This window comes from Chelonia mydas, chromosome 6 (genome assembly GCF_015237465.2).
Source record: "Chelonia mydas isolate rCheMyd1 chromosome 6, rCheMyd1.pri.v2, whole genome shotgun sequence".
In the NCBI taxonomy this organism is placed as follows: Eukaryota; Metazoa; Chordata; order Testudines; family Cheloniidae; genus Chelonia; species Chelonia mydas.
This window is the reverse complement of record NC_051246.2, coordinates 87,379,525-87,397,140: the sequence shown is the minus strand read 5'-3', so window position 1 is coordinate 87,397,140 and position 17,616 is coordinate 87,379,525. Positions and strand designations below refer to the sequence as shown.

The window sequence follows — 17,616 nt, the reverse complement described above, 5'->3', positions numbered from 1 at the left end:
AGGGGGGCACCTTTCGCTGTCTCCTCACTGGTGCAGGGTGTCGTCCTGCTGGTTGCCTTGGGGTGTCAGTCCTTCCCCTAGCAGGCACTCAAATTTGGCTGTTTCCCATATGGGAAGGAGCACAGCCTTTCCTGGAGCAGCTTATTTCTCTGCTGCCACTAGCCTGGAAGGAGCTTGCTTCTCTCTCTTCCCCCTTTCTCTCACCAGAGGACGGGTTTTAAAAGGTCTCAGGCAGCCCTTAATTGGACTCAGGTGTCCCTAATTGACCTGAGGTAGCCCCTTCTCAGCTAGTAGGGAAGAAGGCCTTTAACATTCTAGGACTAATGTATCTGCCTTCCAGTGTGCAAGGTGCCAGCTGCTGCAGCAGCTGCAGGAGACACCACCCGCTAACCCCTCAGCCCCGCAAGATGCTCTCAGTCCATGTGGCTTCAGTATTTGCATGATACAAGTATAGATCATTTTTTGTTCTGGTGTTCAGCTTATGTCTCATGAACAATGGAATGTTCAAACTCTCCACCATTTCTGATTTTCCTATCAGTAGGTAGGTTCAGTACATAGAATGTGATGATATTAAGTGGTCTTGCTCATTTGTGGATTTTTAGTGAGAATATGTGATCAAGGATTTCCATACAGTTCAGTGAGCTAATCTGAATTTGGTAAAGTCAGAGGATGTTTGTTCTAATTCATAGTACCAATACAGAAGCCTTTAAATATCTCATTTTGGGTCAATCAGGAATTTAGAGTCTTATTTTACAGTTGTTCCCTCAATCCCCCTCAATTTCTTAGATCTCCAAAAATCCTTGGTTCCCTGAATTTCCATGCTTTATTGCCCACTCCCCAAATCTTTGTGTCAAAAAGTCAGTCTTTTGGATAAGTAAGACTTGTTATAGCACCTTCTAGTGCCACTAATGCCATTCTTGGACCCACCAAAAAAGTAGCTGGCAAATAATGAAAGGCACTCTCTCTCCAACAGCTAAGCATACTGTTAGTATGCTACAGCCACCATCAGAGCAAATGATCAATCTAGGATCTTTATATCCATGGGGTAGTACATGTAATGCTGTTGGATTGCTGAGTTAGCCCATAACTCACCTGCTTGCTTAGAAGAGGAAAGGTGGGGGCCTCCATTATTTAAAAATAAGCTTTCATGGAGAGAATGTTTCAGAAAACATGCATGTAGGTTTACAGAAAAGGGGGTAGTTCTATTCTTGACTCAAAAACTTTGCCATTCAATATAAATAATTTGTTTACTTTGATAAACTTTGCTCGTAAGAGGCTTGCAGTGCTAGCAACTCTAAGTGTGTTGGAAATAGGCACTGTATGAATCTTTCCACACCATTCTGCCAGTGCATATAGGTCTTGAACTATAACATGATCTTGCTCTTGCAGCTCTCTGCTAGGAGAGAGTGACAATCATGAAAAATGTTTTTGGAGATTTTGGGCTAATGTCCATTAAGAATTCTGCCTAAAATTTAAAGGAAAAGGAGGCAATATCAATAAACTAAGATATATAAAGCAGGGGTGCTAAATAGTTAGGAAAATAGTGTTTCCTAGCCTTTCTATTTATAAACACCTGGTTTCTGCCTAGACACTAACTGGTCTTACATTTTCTTTATAGTATATTCCTGAAGGGTTAGTAGTTGAAACATTGTTATCAAACCTTTAGCCTTTCAACATAATTGTTTTAATGAGAACGGAAAAAATCTTCCTTGTACACCAACACATTACTCTTCTCCCTACATCTTTTGTTTTTCATATTCATTTTGAGTTCTTATAGTTTCCATCACTTGTTTTATTCATGAGATAATGTTTTGAGGTTTCACTTCAACCTTGAAAATACTTTGAAGTTACTTGTAAAATTCAAACTTCTAATGAAGAGGGGCTTACTTGATTTATTTGATATGCTTTCTACTGATTTGCCCAGAAGAGAGCTTTATAGGAAAACAGAGCTCATATTTGTTGTGCCTCTTAGACTAACATCTGCCTTCAGATAATCTTTCCATGTTTGAAATGCCATCTTATTTTTATCTTAAAATTAAAAATGGTGTGAAGTAACAGTATATCATAAACTGAAAAATTTTGTACCATTCAAGTTCTGGGGCAGATTTTTTTCATTTAATTAAGAAAAGTTCATATTGATCTGTTAAGTTTTCAGGCTGTGATTTGTGAATAGTCAGAAGGGAGATTTAAAAAATAACTTTAAGATAGTTAGTTATTTGAACAGTGAACTGAAGGGTATTATACCAAATGAACGTTAGTGGCTCATAGAGATATTCCTCTTCCACCGAACTTGATACTTTAATTGTCTTTTTTACTAAAGTAAAAGTATTAGAGAGCAATGTTATCCTTTTCTGCTTTCTACAGCCAATTCTTTTTAATCTTGTCACTTCTAAGATGTGTATTTTTAAATTGGAATATAAAAATGAAAGATTCTCAAGCTCTGGAAAAATGTCTGGGGGGAGAAAATAGTGACTAAGAGCTCTTCTGCTTCCACAAGTGGAACTGAAACCAACAGATCAAGGTTCAGAATAGGTTAGTGCAGCGTTTCTCAAACTGGGGTCCACGAGAGTACTCCAGGGGGTTTGCAGGCCCTGCTGATCAACTTCTCCCCCTCTCTCCCAGCGCCTCCTACACGCCGGGGAACAGCTGTTCAGCGGCATGCAGGAGGTGCTGGGAAGGAGTAGGAAGCGGGTGGAATCATATCCGGGGCCACCAGCCCCACGGATCAGCTCCTCTCCCTTCCTCCCAGTGCCTCCTGCACACTGCAGAACAGCTGTTCCCCGGTGTGCAGGAGGCGCTAGGAAGAGCGGGGATGGGGTGCACTTGGGGGATGGGGTGGAAAGAGGTGGGGAACAGGAGGAGCAGGGGCAGAAGAGGTGGGGTGGGGGTGGAGCCTTGGGGGATGAGGGGGGTGGGGTGGGGCCTGGGGCTGAGCAGGGGACTTGGGGGTCCGCAAAAAAATTTTAAATCAAAATGGGGGTCCTCGGGTTGCTAAAGTTTTTGAGAACCACTGGGTTCGTGCAAGCTCCACAGGATGCTCTCTCCTTTTTCCTAGATCCTGCAGAATCTCTGCAGCAATCTAAATCCACAGATTGGGAGCTGGTGAGCAAAGTAGCTAGCCACACAACATGGCATACTTCTGTTCAAAATGGTTCAGGTTATTGCAGACTGAGTTTGAGGTTCTTCCTTTGCACTGTGAATCCGGCTCCATCAGGAGCCATTCTGTCAGGAGAGTACAGAGAGCTGAACGTAGGCTACATTGGATTGCCTTGACTTAGTTGGATAATGAGAAATCTGTGCGTTTAGGCCATGACACAACACAGGAAACTCCTCTATGCCAGAGAAACCAAAGTAGGGGGAATAATGGGTCTTAAATTAGTATCTTCAATAACCTTTTAACAAATATATATTATAGCACTTTATTTTTTTCTGCATTTTGTATTTTTAATTCTACGAATTGAACAACTTTAACTACAACTTGCAATAATCTGAGGTTTTTTGTCTTGTATGATCTGGAATTGCTTATTATTCACAATTCTAATCATAGGTTTCTTCTTAAACATGGGTACTACTAACATAGAAATATAAAAGTAGAAGGCAGGAAACTGGTTCACTAATGCCAGTTTCTTTTTTCCTCCTACCCCAACCACCCTATTTCTCCAGTCTAGGAAAGAAAAATATCAGCATTTTGTATTCAATTAATATCATATATTTTGCATCAGTCATTGAATACCTAATATAAATGTCTTAAGCGTTGCTTGTGCGCGCTTGCTCGCTCGCGCTCTCTCTCTCTCTCTCTCTCTCTCTCTTTTTCATATATATATATATATCCCCAAATAGTGACAGAAGAGTTCCCAGGCTACCAGGGCTGTCCCTAGGGAGGTGTGGGGCCTGGGACATAGGTGCGAGTTGGTGTCTGCTGGGGGGGAAGTTCTGCCCAGGTCCTGCCCCCACTCCACCCATTCCCCAAGGCCCCTGCCCCTTCTCTTCCCCGCCCAGTTCCGCCCCCTCCAACCAAGCACGCTACACCATTGCTCCCTCCCCCCCCAGTGCCTCCTAATGCCGCGAAACAGTTGATCAGCTGTAGGCACTGGGAGGGAGGGGAAGGGCTGATCAGTGGGGCCTGTCGGCAGGCCGGAGGTGCTGGGGGGAGTGGGAGGTTGGTAGGGGTGGCTCCTCCCTGCCCGCCTCCCCTCCCGCTTCCTCGGGAAGCACGGGGACCCCCAAAGCGCAGAGCTCGGGGCGGTTGCCCCCATTCGTCATACCCTAGGGATAGCTTTGCAGGCTACCACTGATCACTGTGGCCTCTCCTGAAAATGGGGAAATACACATCCTCTTGTCGTTGCCTCTGCACTGAATTTTGCTGCTGCAGTTTTGTTCAAACTACCTTACACTTCTAGGACACTCATCAAATTGCACCATATTTCTGAAAACCCAGAGCATCCAAGATTTGGCTGTGGGATTTCAAAAGTACAATGTAGTTTAGGGCATAAATACCTGGGGTAAAATGTACATCTCTGACTCTCCCCCACCACAGATGCAGGGCCAGCTCTAGGCACCAGCTAAGGAAGCTGGAGCCTGGGGCAGCAAATCAGAAGGGACGGCACTTCAGCCGTTCTTGGGGCGGCACTCCTTCCTCAGCGGCACTTCTGCGGCAACTGTTTGGGTTTTTTTTGTTTGTTTGTTTGGTTTTTGTTCACTGCTTGGGGCGGCAAAAAAGGTAGATCTGGCACTGCACAGATGGGGAGGAAGGGACAACAGAGATAATTTTAGGTGTTCAGTGTTGATGATTTTTTGCCCCAGACAGATATCTGGGCATTTCCAATACTGTTATTTTAGGTGAATATTCACACCATCCCTAACATAAGAGATTGTGTATGTAGATTTATGCTACATGATCCAAACAGATGATCCCTGCTGAGTGCGCCAAAGGAAGGCCGGATGTCCAAAGTCCCTCCCACTGTGCCATGAAGGAAATTGCTTCCCAAGTCCAAGCAAAAAATCACAACAATTATGCATTTTCTATCCAGACTCACTAGCAGATTGTCATGGGTAGATTTGACAATTATTGCAGAACTAAATTGTACTAAAAACTCTCCTCATCTTCTAACCAGTTCAAGATTAAATAAGTTAGGTTCACATGTGAAATATAAGAATTTATTTACCCTTAAAAATTGGGAGTATCCGGAGATGTATGCTAATTGTATATCAGATTATTTTTAATAGTTTATTCAGGTATTCCAGTTTCAAAGCAACGAGCATAGTGTACAACTTTCTACATTAAAGTAAGATTACCTAAATATTAGAGAGCAGAGGTGGGGTTAAAATTGTTTTACATTTAACTCTAATAAAAGTTCAAACCATTTTTGTATAGTTTTTTTATTATGAGCAAACTGGTTTAATGTATGCATTTGTCATTGATTTCAGAAGGACATTTAAACAATAATGAGCAGTTAGTTATAAAAAGAATACTGAAGGAAATATATCAGAAGGATTTTGGTTTCTGTAAACCAAAGTCAGCTCAAGTACTCAGAACAGCAAACCTCTTGAAAACCCAAGAAAAGGAAAATGTCTTTTAATTCATAAGAAATCATATATTTAAAAATTCTAAAATCAAACAAATCATTTTAGGATCCTATGTTATAAACTCAGCTATTTCTAAAATATATTACGGATGATACAGTAGTCCTATAAATAGTGAAAATTCAAAAACGATAAAACTATGTAAACTAAATTTTGTATGGATAATTGTACTGCTGTGTAAAATGTTTTATTCCCATTTTTTTAAAAAAAAAGACTAAAATTCCAAAGCATAAATTGTGCTATTTATGTTCGTTAAATGTAGTTTGAGTCTTATCTCAGGGACATCTTACCTAACTATATATCTAATGTTGTTCAGTAAATGAGGAGAGTATTGATTGGCATATGCTGCTTAAATCGATCATCCTGACAGCCAGAATTACAGTAATCTGTCAGTATTGATGACTGTCTTTCAAGCTTTGATAACCTCTCCCTCGCTTGTCATGTCTTGTCTTACTTGTATTTGAAGTGCATTTTCTTGCAACCTCTAGTTTTGTCAGGGTAGGTACTTGATAGTGTTTTTTGTCCCTTGAGTCCAGTTTATTGGCTTGATCATGCAATTAGAGTTAAAATGCAACACTGGGGAGCAAGATTAGGCAGTGTTCTGAGTAACAATTGGACCTTAAGGGTAGTACAAGCTTGTTCTCAGACATCATCTATTAGTAACCTGTTGAAAGAATAGAATTTTTTGCAATGAATAATTCCAAAGCATCACTTTAAATGCCTTGATTTTAACCACTAGAGACCACTGATTGAACCAACATTTGTGATTGTTTTTTAAACTCTTGTCGTGGTGTTTGTCACATAGACACTTCAAATAACTGCAATAGCTGTGTTGGGGATGTATGTATCAAGCATATGTGTATTTTTGTAAGGACACATAAATACTTCACTTTCTTCATTGCATATTTCTTTCTTCAGAACAAAGGGTATTAGAATGGTAACAGTAAGTGAAATTATCAAAAGCTAAAAATTCTGCCCCTCCCCAAACTCAAAAATGCTGACTTTTTTTCACAAGCTTTTGTTTATTTTCATTAGCTAGATCAGTATTAGTTTAGTGTAACAATTTTAGCATCAAAAACATAGGTTGTCAATAATTGTTTCTGAATTAGTAACACAGCTTTGTTATCAATTCTTCTGTTATCCAGTTTCAGGAGACATGTTGGAAAGAGATGAAAGAGCCAAATTTAAATGAGGCAAAAGTGACCTGTCTGTGCTAGCATAATTTGCCACTCATAAAGCTGTATTATGAAACTCTTTCAAGGTGGGCTACTGGCATCACTGGTCACTTTCTATTACAGAAAAAAATATTTCAGAGCTACATACTTTCATATAGTTGATGGAGTGTTGTACTGTAGATTGTTCTTGTCTCAATTTTTGTATGGATTGACTTTGCCCCCCTACGTTAGAAAAATGAATATTTCAGTTCATTCCCATATCTACCTGTCTATATCTGATATATATTATTCAACACACAGAATTCCTTCAATGTATTTACTGTTTTATGTCAGGAGAATTTTTGTTTAAACAGAATTTCTGTGGAGTGCCCTGAAAAGCAGTAAGGTAGTTCTGAATCCTGTTGTTCTCTGGGACCCCCATACAAGATCTGGAATTATAACTGCATATATAGGCTTAATAGTGAGGAGTTAGTGCTTGCCTTGGAGAGGTCTCATTTATACCTGTTAGTCTCTCACTCCTGTTTTAAAGCCTGAAATTTAAATATACTGTTCTTGAACTCGGTGGCGTAATCAATATTTAATTACACCATTGTAAAATATACTTGAAATGCTTTTAGAAAAACAAATACGGGATTTTCTCTTGCTGTAAGACAAGATGACTAATTCAATCTTATGAAGTATGATCTCATTGTAGCTAGCAGGAAATTACAGTTTTTGTTGATACCTGTTTAACCTCATTAATTTAACGTTTTGGGGTAACAAAAGCCTTCTGTTAAAGTTTTAACATTCTTGTCCTTTTTAAATGTTATAGCTTGTACAAACATCCCTGATGCCTCCCAGAAGTTCTCCAACAAAACCAGGGAAAACTAGACTTGATATTCCTGATATTTCTAAGGTTTAAAACAAACCCAATCAGAATTTAAAAATAAAAAAATGAAAAAAAAAAAGAGGCCTTCTTTTACACATCATAGAGAAGCAAAAAACAGTATAAATATTGATTTAATCCTTTGCAGGTCATCTTCATCAGCAATAATAGATGTGGACTTCACATACAATTCAAATATGGATTAATATCGTAAACATTAGAAAAGTTATGGGTATGCAAAAGATGTGTGTGTCCTGTTTTGTATGATTCTATGAATCATAGCTTTTTTTTGTTTTTTACAAGCAAAATTAACAGACAGCAGTCTTGTAGAATATAACAGTGATTTCAGAAGTAGGGACGGCTCTAGGCACCAGCAAAGCAAGCAGGTGCTTGGGGCGGAAAATTACCAGGGGCAGCATAATGCTGGGGCCCCAGCTCCGACCTGAGGCAGCGTCCTGGACTGGATCCTGACTGCCCCGGGGGGCGGTAACCAGCCTGTTGCTCTGATTGGGTGCTCCGATTGGCTGTGCGGCAGGGCAAGAGAAGCCGGCTCAGTGAGGAGTGTGTCCCCGTCGCTCTCCCATGGGCAGCAGCCACACCCCCTCAGGCGGGAGCCGGTAGCACGGCCCTGCCCCGGCCGCGGAGCGCATGGGGTGGTGGCAGAACATAGTGGCTGGGCGGGAACATAGTGGCTGCAGGCTCCTCCTCAGTTTGTCCCCGCCGCTGCCTCCTATCTGGGAAGGGGAGGGCTGAGCCGAACGTGTGCTCTCTCTCAGCAGGAGTCCGAGAAGATGGACAGGGCCAAGGCAAGAATGAGCGGGGCCGGGATCCAGCAGCAGCCCTAACCACCAGCGTCGGGAGTGTTGGTGGCGGGAGACGAGTCCTCGGACAGTGAGGGGGGAGCATGAGGGCCCCCAGAAACTCGTCCAGAAAGTGTCCACCTCAGGCCAGATCTGCTGCAAGGTAAGAGCCGGGCCGGGCAGGATGGTCCCCAGGATACCTGGGGAGCTTCAGCCTGTTGGAGCCCCAGAGGCTGCTGCGTACCTCCCCAGCCCCGCACAGCGCGCCAGTGCCTGGGGTCTCCTCCTGCCTCCCCGCTGCAGGGGGCGAGTGACCGGGCAGAGAGGGACAGCATCTAGCCAGCCAGCCCCGGAGCTCTCTCTATTGCATGCCCCTCGGGCTCAGAGTTCCAGCTGGGCGGCCTCAGCTCTGGGAAAATGCCAGGCAGCGCTGGGTCCAGTGTGTGTCCCAGCTCGTAGGGAGCACTCTCGCCCCAATGACTAGCGCCTTACCTACGGCCAAGTTCAGTAGTGCGATAGGAGCGTGACTTGAAAAATATCGTGTCACACTGTGACATGGTAACTCAATTTGAACATGCGTAAATGTGTTAACGTTAAGGGTTATTGATTGATTAAATCAGGAATCAGGATTACTTGTGTGTACTGTACCACCATATCAGCGCCGTTTGTGCCAATTTCAGTGTCGCATCAGTGCCAGTGGTTATAGGGCTAAATTTCCCGGACAGAAACGAAAACGACTTTCCGGTGCTGCCTACCGGCAACAAAGAGAGAAATAGCAAAAAGAATTAGAAAAACTATCTCGTACTTCATATAAGTATTTTTAAAAAGTCGACAATCAAGGAGAAAGCTCCAAGCAATGCATTAAAAGTGATTATTCATCAACTGATGAAGACCAGTCAAACCAAAGATTATCTTTATCAACTGATAAAGATGAACAACAATCCGACCAAAGATTATCTTCGCTAACTGAGAAAGACGAACAATCACAATCCATCCAAAGGTTTACTACTTCAGCTGAAGAGTCCAGAAACGAAGAACTGTTATCCAAATCTAAAACTGAAGTACAATTATTGGAAGGTGGAGAGACTGACATAGGATCGGATCCAAGTACATGGCCAACAATAATTACTGATGCAATGCGAATGATTACTGTGAAAAATGGTCCTTCAAAACTAGATCCTACATTTGAATATCCATTTAATGAGTCGAATCGTCGATTTATGTCATCCAGTATGAAGAAAAAAATGAAAAATGGGGAACAAATTAATAGATTGAGGTTAGTGTATTCACAGACCAAAGATGTATTTTTTGTGTTTTTGCTGCAAACTGTTCTGTAACTCGGACGTTCTTCTAGCAACTGCAGGTTTTAATGACTGGTGAAATTTGCATCAGCTTTTGAAAGAACATGAAACATCAAAAAATCATTTACACTCGTTGACAAATTGGATTGAGCTGTCAAACAGATTACGTTCCGGTACAACAATCGATTGCGGTACAGCAATGTCTACTAAATTCAGAAATTCTACGTAGTCAAGCTATGTTGGAACGTTTACTGGCAATCATTAATGTCCTAGCCAAACAGTGTCTTGCATTCTGTGGATCCTCGGATATTTTATATGAGAATAACAATGGAAATTTCTTGAAATTGGTTGAGTTGTTGGCAAAATTTGATAGTGTTTTGGCTGAGCATGTATGAAGAGTGAAAGATGGACAGATTCACACCCATTATTTGGGTAAAAATACACAAAATGAGAATACAATTAATTTCTAATGGAGTGCGTAATGAAATTTTATCGGATTTGAAACATGCCAAATATTACTCAATTATAGTTGATTGTACTCAAGATCTGAGCAAAGCCAAGCAAATGTCAATAGTTTTACGATTTGTGAAAATTGATGAAAATGCAGAAGTGAAAATTTGTGAACACTTTCTAGAATTTATACCAGTGAACGAAACTACTGGGAAAGCCCTCTCAGATGTAATTCTACAGAGACTGGAACACTATGGAATACCTTTAGAAAATATATGTGGCCAAGGGTACGATAACGGCTCAGACATGCGAGGACGACATGCAGGTGTACAGCAAAGAATATTGAATTTAAATCGAGCTTTTTTCGTTCCTTGCCATGCGCATTTGCTCAGTCTGGTTGTCAGTGATGCCGCCAAATCATCTAAAGATGCCGTTTCGTATTTTACCACAATGCAAGCATTTACAACTTTTTTAGTGCTTCCACACACTGTTGGGCAGTCTTGAAGAAGCATCTTGAACAAAAACTCACACACAAACCTCTAAGTCAAACGAGATGGGAAAGTAGGATAGATGCTATTAGACCATTCCGATGTTCATCAGGAGAGATTTACGATACACTATTCGAAATAAGCCAGGACTTGTCGTATGATCCTTTATTTCGACATGAAGCTGAAACATTGGCTCAGAAAATGATGCAGTTTCAATTTTCATGTTGCACAGTTATTTGGCATAATATTCTAAATCAAATTAATTTGACCAGCAAAGTTATGCAGAACATAACCATAGACGTATCCGAGGCAAAGACGATTTTGAATACAACGCTGGAATATTTAAAAAAATACCATTCAGATGAAGGATTTGAAGAAACGGTCAAAGAAGCAACAACAATAGCAAATTATCTTGATTTTGAACCAACATTTACACCTCAACAATTCATTTGTCCTCAAAAAAACAAGACAGTTTTGTTATGAGGCTCATGATGATCCTATTCTCGATCCAAAAAAAAAGGTTTAAAGTTAAATGTTTCTATTGTATTTTGGATGTAGCTATAATTTCCACTGAAGAAAGATTTTATCAGTTGCATGGTCATTGTGAAACTTTTGAATTTATATACAATATTAGAAACATTAAAAATCAGTTTTCCAAAGAAGACCTCATGAAGCACTGCCAAGACCTACATTTAGCGCTCAGTACTGATAACGCTGCTGACATTGATGCAGTAGAATTGTATGATGAATTAATAGCTTTATCTGAGCTAATAAGTCCTAAAACTTCTCCTCTAAAAGTATTAGAATTTATAGCAAGAAATTATTTTTTCACTCCAAACCCTGCTATAGCATTCCGCATTCTTTTAACATTACCAGTATCAGTGGCTTCTGGTGAGCACAGTTTCTCAAAACTGAAATTACCAAAAAATTATTTGAGGTCCACCATGTCTCAAAATCATTTGTCAGGACTCTCATTAATTTCAATTGAAAGTACCATTGCAAAAAACTTAGATTTCACTGAATTATTAAAGGTCTATGCAAGTATAAAAACCAGAAAAATTCAGTTCATATAAATTCTTTTAATTTATGAGAAACGGGGCACACTGGAAGACACGAACTTTTTTCATTACAGTGTATAGTTGAACCCAAATTGTTTGTAATTGTGATTTTGTTAAAATTAAATGAGTACACTAGTAGGAAATTTGTTTTATTTCACTAACTACAAATTCTCTTTTTTCATTTTTTTTTATTTTAAACCGTCAAAAAAAAAATTGCAAAGTGCAAACGTGTAAAAGCCAAAAACAAAGGGGGTGGGGGCGGGGGGGAAGGAGGGCAGCCAAAAATTTTTTTGCTCGGGGTGGCAAAAAACCTAGAGCTGGCCCTGTTCAGAAGAGTTGGTTGAGAATATTGTCAAATCTATTTCTGCATGTTTTACATATGGTCATCAAAACAGAGCATACTATCCTGCACCAGCTGAGCGATTTAAAAATATATATTACTAAGAAATCTGGGAAAAAAGGTAGTATCTACATGCCCACTTGTCTTCTGTGTTTTGCAACTGTTAAGGAAAAAAAACTATATATCTAAACCTGTGTGTGTGTGTGTGCATGTAGCTATCTATTTAGAGATAGATTTGTTGATGTAACAGTGCTGATTAAGTGATCAGGCCATCCTGAAATGGTACCAGTAAAACCATATACACACCATTGTGTATTATGCCATGTATTTTACAGAAAAACTCAAGAAGTCATTATAAAACAAGTATTAAAAATCAGTTTTGCAATAATTGGAATTACCATATGAGAGTCAGGAGATCATGAATCCTAATCTTGGCCCTGCTAATAAAATTAATACCCAATACATTTTTAGACTCTTTTTAGGAATACTTGAAAAATATTTTAATTGCTGATTAATTCCATCTGACAAATATGGGTCACAAATTTATCTCTTTCCTTCTGAATGTTTCTCCTCTCAAACATATAAGAATGCAGGCTATTAAAAATCTTTTAATTTCCATTTGACAAGCCACAGTTACCATCCATCTGTTCTTGCCAATTGTGAAAAAGGTTCAATTTTCAGCAAAGCCATGCATTTCACAGAAGCTATGTGAAGTGAAATTTCACAGGGGACATGATGGATCCTGATTCTTAGTGATAAACCTTTGGGGCCAGCAGGGTTGGCATATGGTTCAGCATGATATGAAGGCTTTGGTTTCCTGGCTTCACTTCTTTGGCGTGGAGCAGATAAAACCTGGCTGTTGAGTATTGTTTCACTGGACACCAATCATGGGCAGCAGGAACTGCCCATTTAACTCTCTGTGGGAAGGAAGCCCAGACACTGTTCACAATAGTACTATTGTAGGGTTGCAAACTGCTCTGAACAGCTTGACAGCACAGGGAAGGAGGGGTAAAAGGCTTGCTTTGCTAATTGCTGCTCAAAATAAGGAAGGGGAAAATAGCTGAGAACTGATACTTATTTTCAAGGTTTTTTGCATAAAAGAACTTTGTTACAAAAATCAAACAGAAATGGCATAATTACACAGCTGCCTTTACATAATTTCATGCTTAATACTTGATAATCTAATATCTGCACAAGAGTTTGCCTGTGAAAGGAAAAATATTTTCTTCTCCTGTGATGGGAGAAGCAAAAGCATGAAGAAAATGTAGTCAATTATAGATTGGACTTAGTAACCAAATTTCTCTTGTTAGAAGTTTACTTATTCTGTACTGGTGTTGTATTGAAAACAGTTAATTCATTTATGTGTGTATAAATGTAATATTATTTCTACTGGGCACTTTGGCATATTTTCAGTATTTCTAATTTAGTTCTATGAAGTCCTATCATTTTTAGTGGTGTCTTCACAGGAAGCTTTTTAATACTTTTCTTCTTGTCCCTGTCTGTCTGTAAATATGTACAATATAAACTTATACTTCTGATGATATGAAAACATTTGAACTCTACATTCATGTTAGAGCCACAGGGTAGACAGTCAGTTTGCTTCCAGACAGTTAACCTTAGCTAAAAATGTAGTCTCTGCAAAGAGTACAAGATTTACATCAGTGATCCAATCCTACTGTTACCAAGCAAAATCTTTAAGGATTTTTTTAAAAGAAAAACAGGGTAGGGTGAAGATCATTTCACATACATAAGCTTTACACAGATAAAGTGCAAGGAGTTTGGGGAGATGAAATTCACCTCTCCGTATCTAGAATCAGGGTATCGGGCGGCAGCGCACCCCCCCCCCATTCTATCTACACCAGCCTCTGGAGTAGAGTAGCAACTGCAATCCCTCTGCACTGCCTGTGCAGTGTAGTGATTAGAGCAACTGGATCCTTTTAAAAAGAAAAGGAGTACTTGTGGCACCTTAGAGACAAACAAATTTATTTGAGCATAAGCTTTCGTGAGCTACAGCTCACTTCATCGGATGCATGCAGTGGAAAATACAGTGAGGAGATTTATATACACACAGAACATGAAAAAATGGGTGTTACCATACACAGTGTAACAAGAGGGATCAGGTAAGGTGAGCTGTTACCAGCAGGAGGGGGGGCGGAGAAAAATCTTTTGTAGTGATAATCAAGGTGGGCCATTTCCAGCAGTTGACAAGAACGTCTGAGGAACAGGGGTGGGGCGGAATAAACATGGGGAAATAGTTTTACTTTGTGTAATGACCCATCCACTCCCAATCTTTATTCAAGCCTAAGTTAATTGTATCCAGTTTGCAAATTAATTCCAGTTCAGCAGTCTCTCATTGGAGTCTGTTTTTGAAGGTTTTTTTGTTGAAGAATTGCCACTTTTAGGTCTGTAATCAAGTGACCAAAGAGATTGAAGTGTTCTCCAACTGGTTTTTGAACGTTCTAATTCTTGACGTCTAATTTGTGTCCATTTATTCTTTTGCGTAGAGACTTTCCAGTTTGACCAGTGTACATGGCAGAGGGGCATTGCTGGCACATGATGGCATATATCACATTGGTAGATGTGCAGGTGAACGAGCCTCTGATAGTGTGGCTGATGTGATTAGGCCCTATGATGGTATCCCCTGAATAGATATGTGGACACAGTTGGCAATGGGCTGTGTTGCAAGGATAGGTTCCTGGGTTAGTGTTTTTGTTGTGTGGTTGCTGGTGAGTATTTGCTTCAGGTTGGGGGGCTGTCTGTAAGCAAGGACGGGCCTGTCTCCCAAGATCTGTGAGAGTGATGGGTCGTCCTTCAGGATAGGTTGTAGATCCTTGATGATGCATTGGAGAGGTTTTAGTTGGGGGCTGAAGGTGACAGCTAGTGGCGTTCTGTTATTTTCTTTGTTGGGCCTGTCCTGTAGTAGGTGACTTCTGGGTACTCTTCTGGCTCTGTCAGTCTGTTTCTTCTCTTCAGCAGGTGGGTATTGTAGTTGTAAGAACGCTTGATAGAGATCTTGTAGGTGTTTGTCTCTGTCGGAGGGGTTGGAGCAAATGCGGTTGTATCGTAGAGCTTGGCTGTAGACAATGGATCGTGTGGTGTGGTCTGGATGAAGGCTGGATGTATGTAGGTAAGCATAGCAGTCAGTAGGTTTCCGGTATAGGGTGGTGTTTATGTGACCATCGCTTATTAGCACAGTAGTGTCCAGGAAGTGGATCTCTTGTGTAGACTGGTCCAGGATGAGGTTGATGGTGGGATGGAAATTGTTGAAATCATGGTGGAATTCCTCAAGGGCTTCTTTTCCATTGGTCCAGATGATGAAGATGTCATCAGTGTAGCGCAAGTAGAGTAAGGGCATTAGGGGACGAGAGCTGAGGAAGCGTTGTTCTAAGTCAGCCATAAAAATGTTGGCATACTGTGGGGCCATGCGGGTACCCGTAGCAGTGCCACTGATTTGAAGGTATACATTGTCCCCAAATGTGAAGTAGTTATGGGTGAGGACAAAGTCACAAAGTTCAGCCACCAGTTTAAGCATCAGTCTACTGGCCTGCCCCATCCCTGTCCTCCAGAGCTGCTTCTGTGGGTCTCACATAGACATCCCACAAAGACATGCAAGAGGCTCCCTGTGTGCAGACACTGTGCCTGCTTTTGCCAGCATAAGTCCCAAAGAGGAGCTTATGTGATGCTAGTTCTAATAATTAACACATATTGTCCTATAGTCACATTGATCCCTATACTGAAGTCTTTAATAAGACAGATTCTACTCAAGTCAAAATAGGAATGTTGCCTGAATAAGGACTTCAGGACTGGACCATTTTTATCCAGGTCTATCTCACTGTTTTGTTTTCACCTCCTATAGTCTGTTACTAAAATACGAACTTTGAAGTGTCTATAAACACAACCATTCGTCTCTCAATCTCTCTACTCATGAATTTAATCGGTAGTCCATTATAGACATGAGAAATTGGTCTTTGTGGTATGGAGATCCAGTGGCGAGTATACCAAAAATGGGAATCCTCAGCTATGCAAGATTTATAGAATGAGAAACATAGAACCAGCAAACTATAGTAAAATTTAGAGTTTCTACTAACATGATTTAGTAAATATGCCCCTGCTGTATTTCAAAAAGATAATTCATTGAATGCCCATTCTTCCTCTTACTGTAGAGTAGATTATATTTAAGTCAAGATTAATGGATAGATTTTAATGTTAAAATCCAGTCTCTGAGCCTGTCATTCCCTAGAGGCATATAGTGCATTAGTTTAAGCCAGTATGCTGCTTATCATAGATACTATGACACTGTCTTAAATGACAGTTTACTGTACTTTGTTACTGCGTACTCTCGTAATAAAATCACTATTTTGTGTTCTTGATAATTACAATATTAAGTAGAAACTTAATTTGATTACTGCACATTTAGATACAGATAGCTCTTAAGTAATTGCCCACTGTAAAATTTCTGATATTTATTTTTTTTAGGTCTGTCAGTGTCTAAGTTTAATACTAACTCCAGATGCTTGCTTTATTTGTTAGCTGAACTAAAACATCTTTGTGCTGAAAAGAACTCTACATTTTTTTCCGTGCAAGTGATCTCTCTTATCCCTTAGCTTTTCTCACTTGAAACCCATGTTTGTTTTAAAAATATTTAAGAACAGAATTGGTTGATGTTTGCATTTTTTCTGTGAGCTTAATAAAATTACTTCAGAATTCTAAAGGGTAGAAGTATTGTTTTACATTGTTGCTGAATCAATGGCTATTTTTTTACTGTGAAATTGACAGAACTGGTGCTTAAAATGTTTGCAATTTTTGTTACCTAAGGAACTGACCAAATCAACAGTTAAGTATATTGAATATATTCTTATTTTAATATTTATATAAAATTTTATACAACTTTAATGTTTTGTTATTTAATACTTTAATTACCTCTGAAAATATTAATTCTAAATTGAGGATTTAGGGTCACTCCTATGGACTTAAATTTGTAATTCTCCACAGATACAGTTAATCTGTTAAAATGTTTTCATATGAACTTTAGAAGAGAATGAGTTGTAGCTTGCTGCAGTTTTTCTGACATTTTTCATTTAGTAATTGAGTGTTGTAAGTGGTTAAGTATGGTCCAAATTTTATCCTACCCAGCTTGTATTAATGTGCCTACACTCACACTGCCTTAGCACCTGTTATGGATTTTGAGTCATCTGGCAGCCCGTGAGACTTAGATAAAGAAGTACCAGGTGTCCTGCTTGTCTCTTAATTGAGACGCATTGTAAACAATATAGACTTGGCAATATGGTTATAGGGATGGATTAAAGCTCAGCTTTGTCTGCTCTGACGAGTCACTGCTTTTCCTTCATGGAAGATATCATAAACCACTGAAGAATTTAGTGATAAAATCTGATGGAACAACATAAAAAATAAACACTGTGCCCCAACCTGTACTATATCTAGAGTGTTTCTAGAAGGATTGTACAACAGTATATTAAATATACTGTACTGCTGCTGGTGCGTGCTCCATTTACAGTTTCTGACAAAAATATAGCACTTGTGGCAAGTACTTACTTT

The 17,616-nt window shown here is 39.8% G+C and overlaps 1 protein-coding gene and 1 long non-coding RNA gene across 12 annotated transcripts in view; both read left to right on the top strand.

Moving 5' to 3' along the window:
• Nucleotides 1–17,616, top strand: part of RALGAPA1 (Ral GTPase activating protein catalytic subunit alpha 1) — a 241,989-nt gene that overhangs the window by 194,936 nt on the left and 29,437 nt on the right. The gene's annotated exons all lie outside the window — the stretch shown is intronic.
• Nucleotides 1–17,616, top strand: part of LOC122466446 — a 32,062-nt gene that overhangs the window by 3,961 nt on the left and 10,485 nt on the right. For all 3 annotated transcript variants that reach the window (XR_006291927.1, XR_006291925.1, XR_006291926.1), the window contains one exon: nt 6,729–8,586. This is a non-coding gene — a long non-coding RNA (uncharacterized LOC122466446). The remainder of the gene's footprint in view (nt 1–6,728; nt 8,587–17,616) is intronic.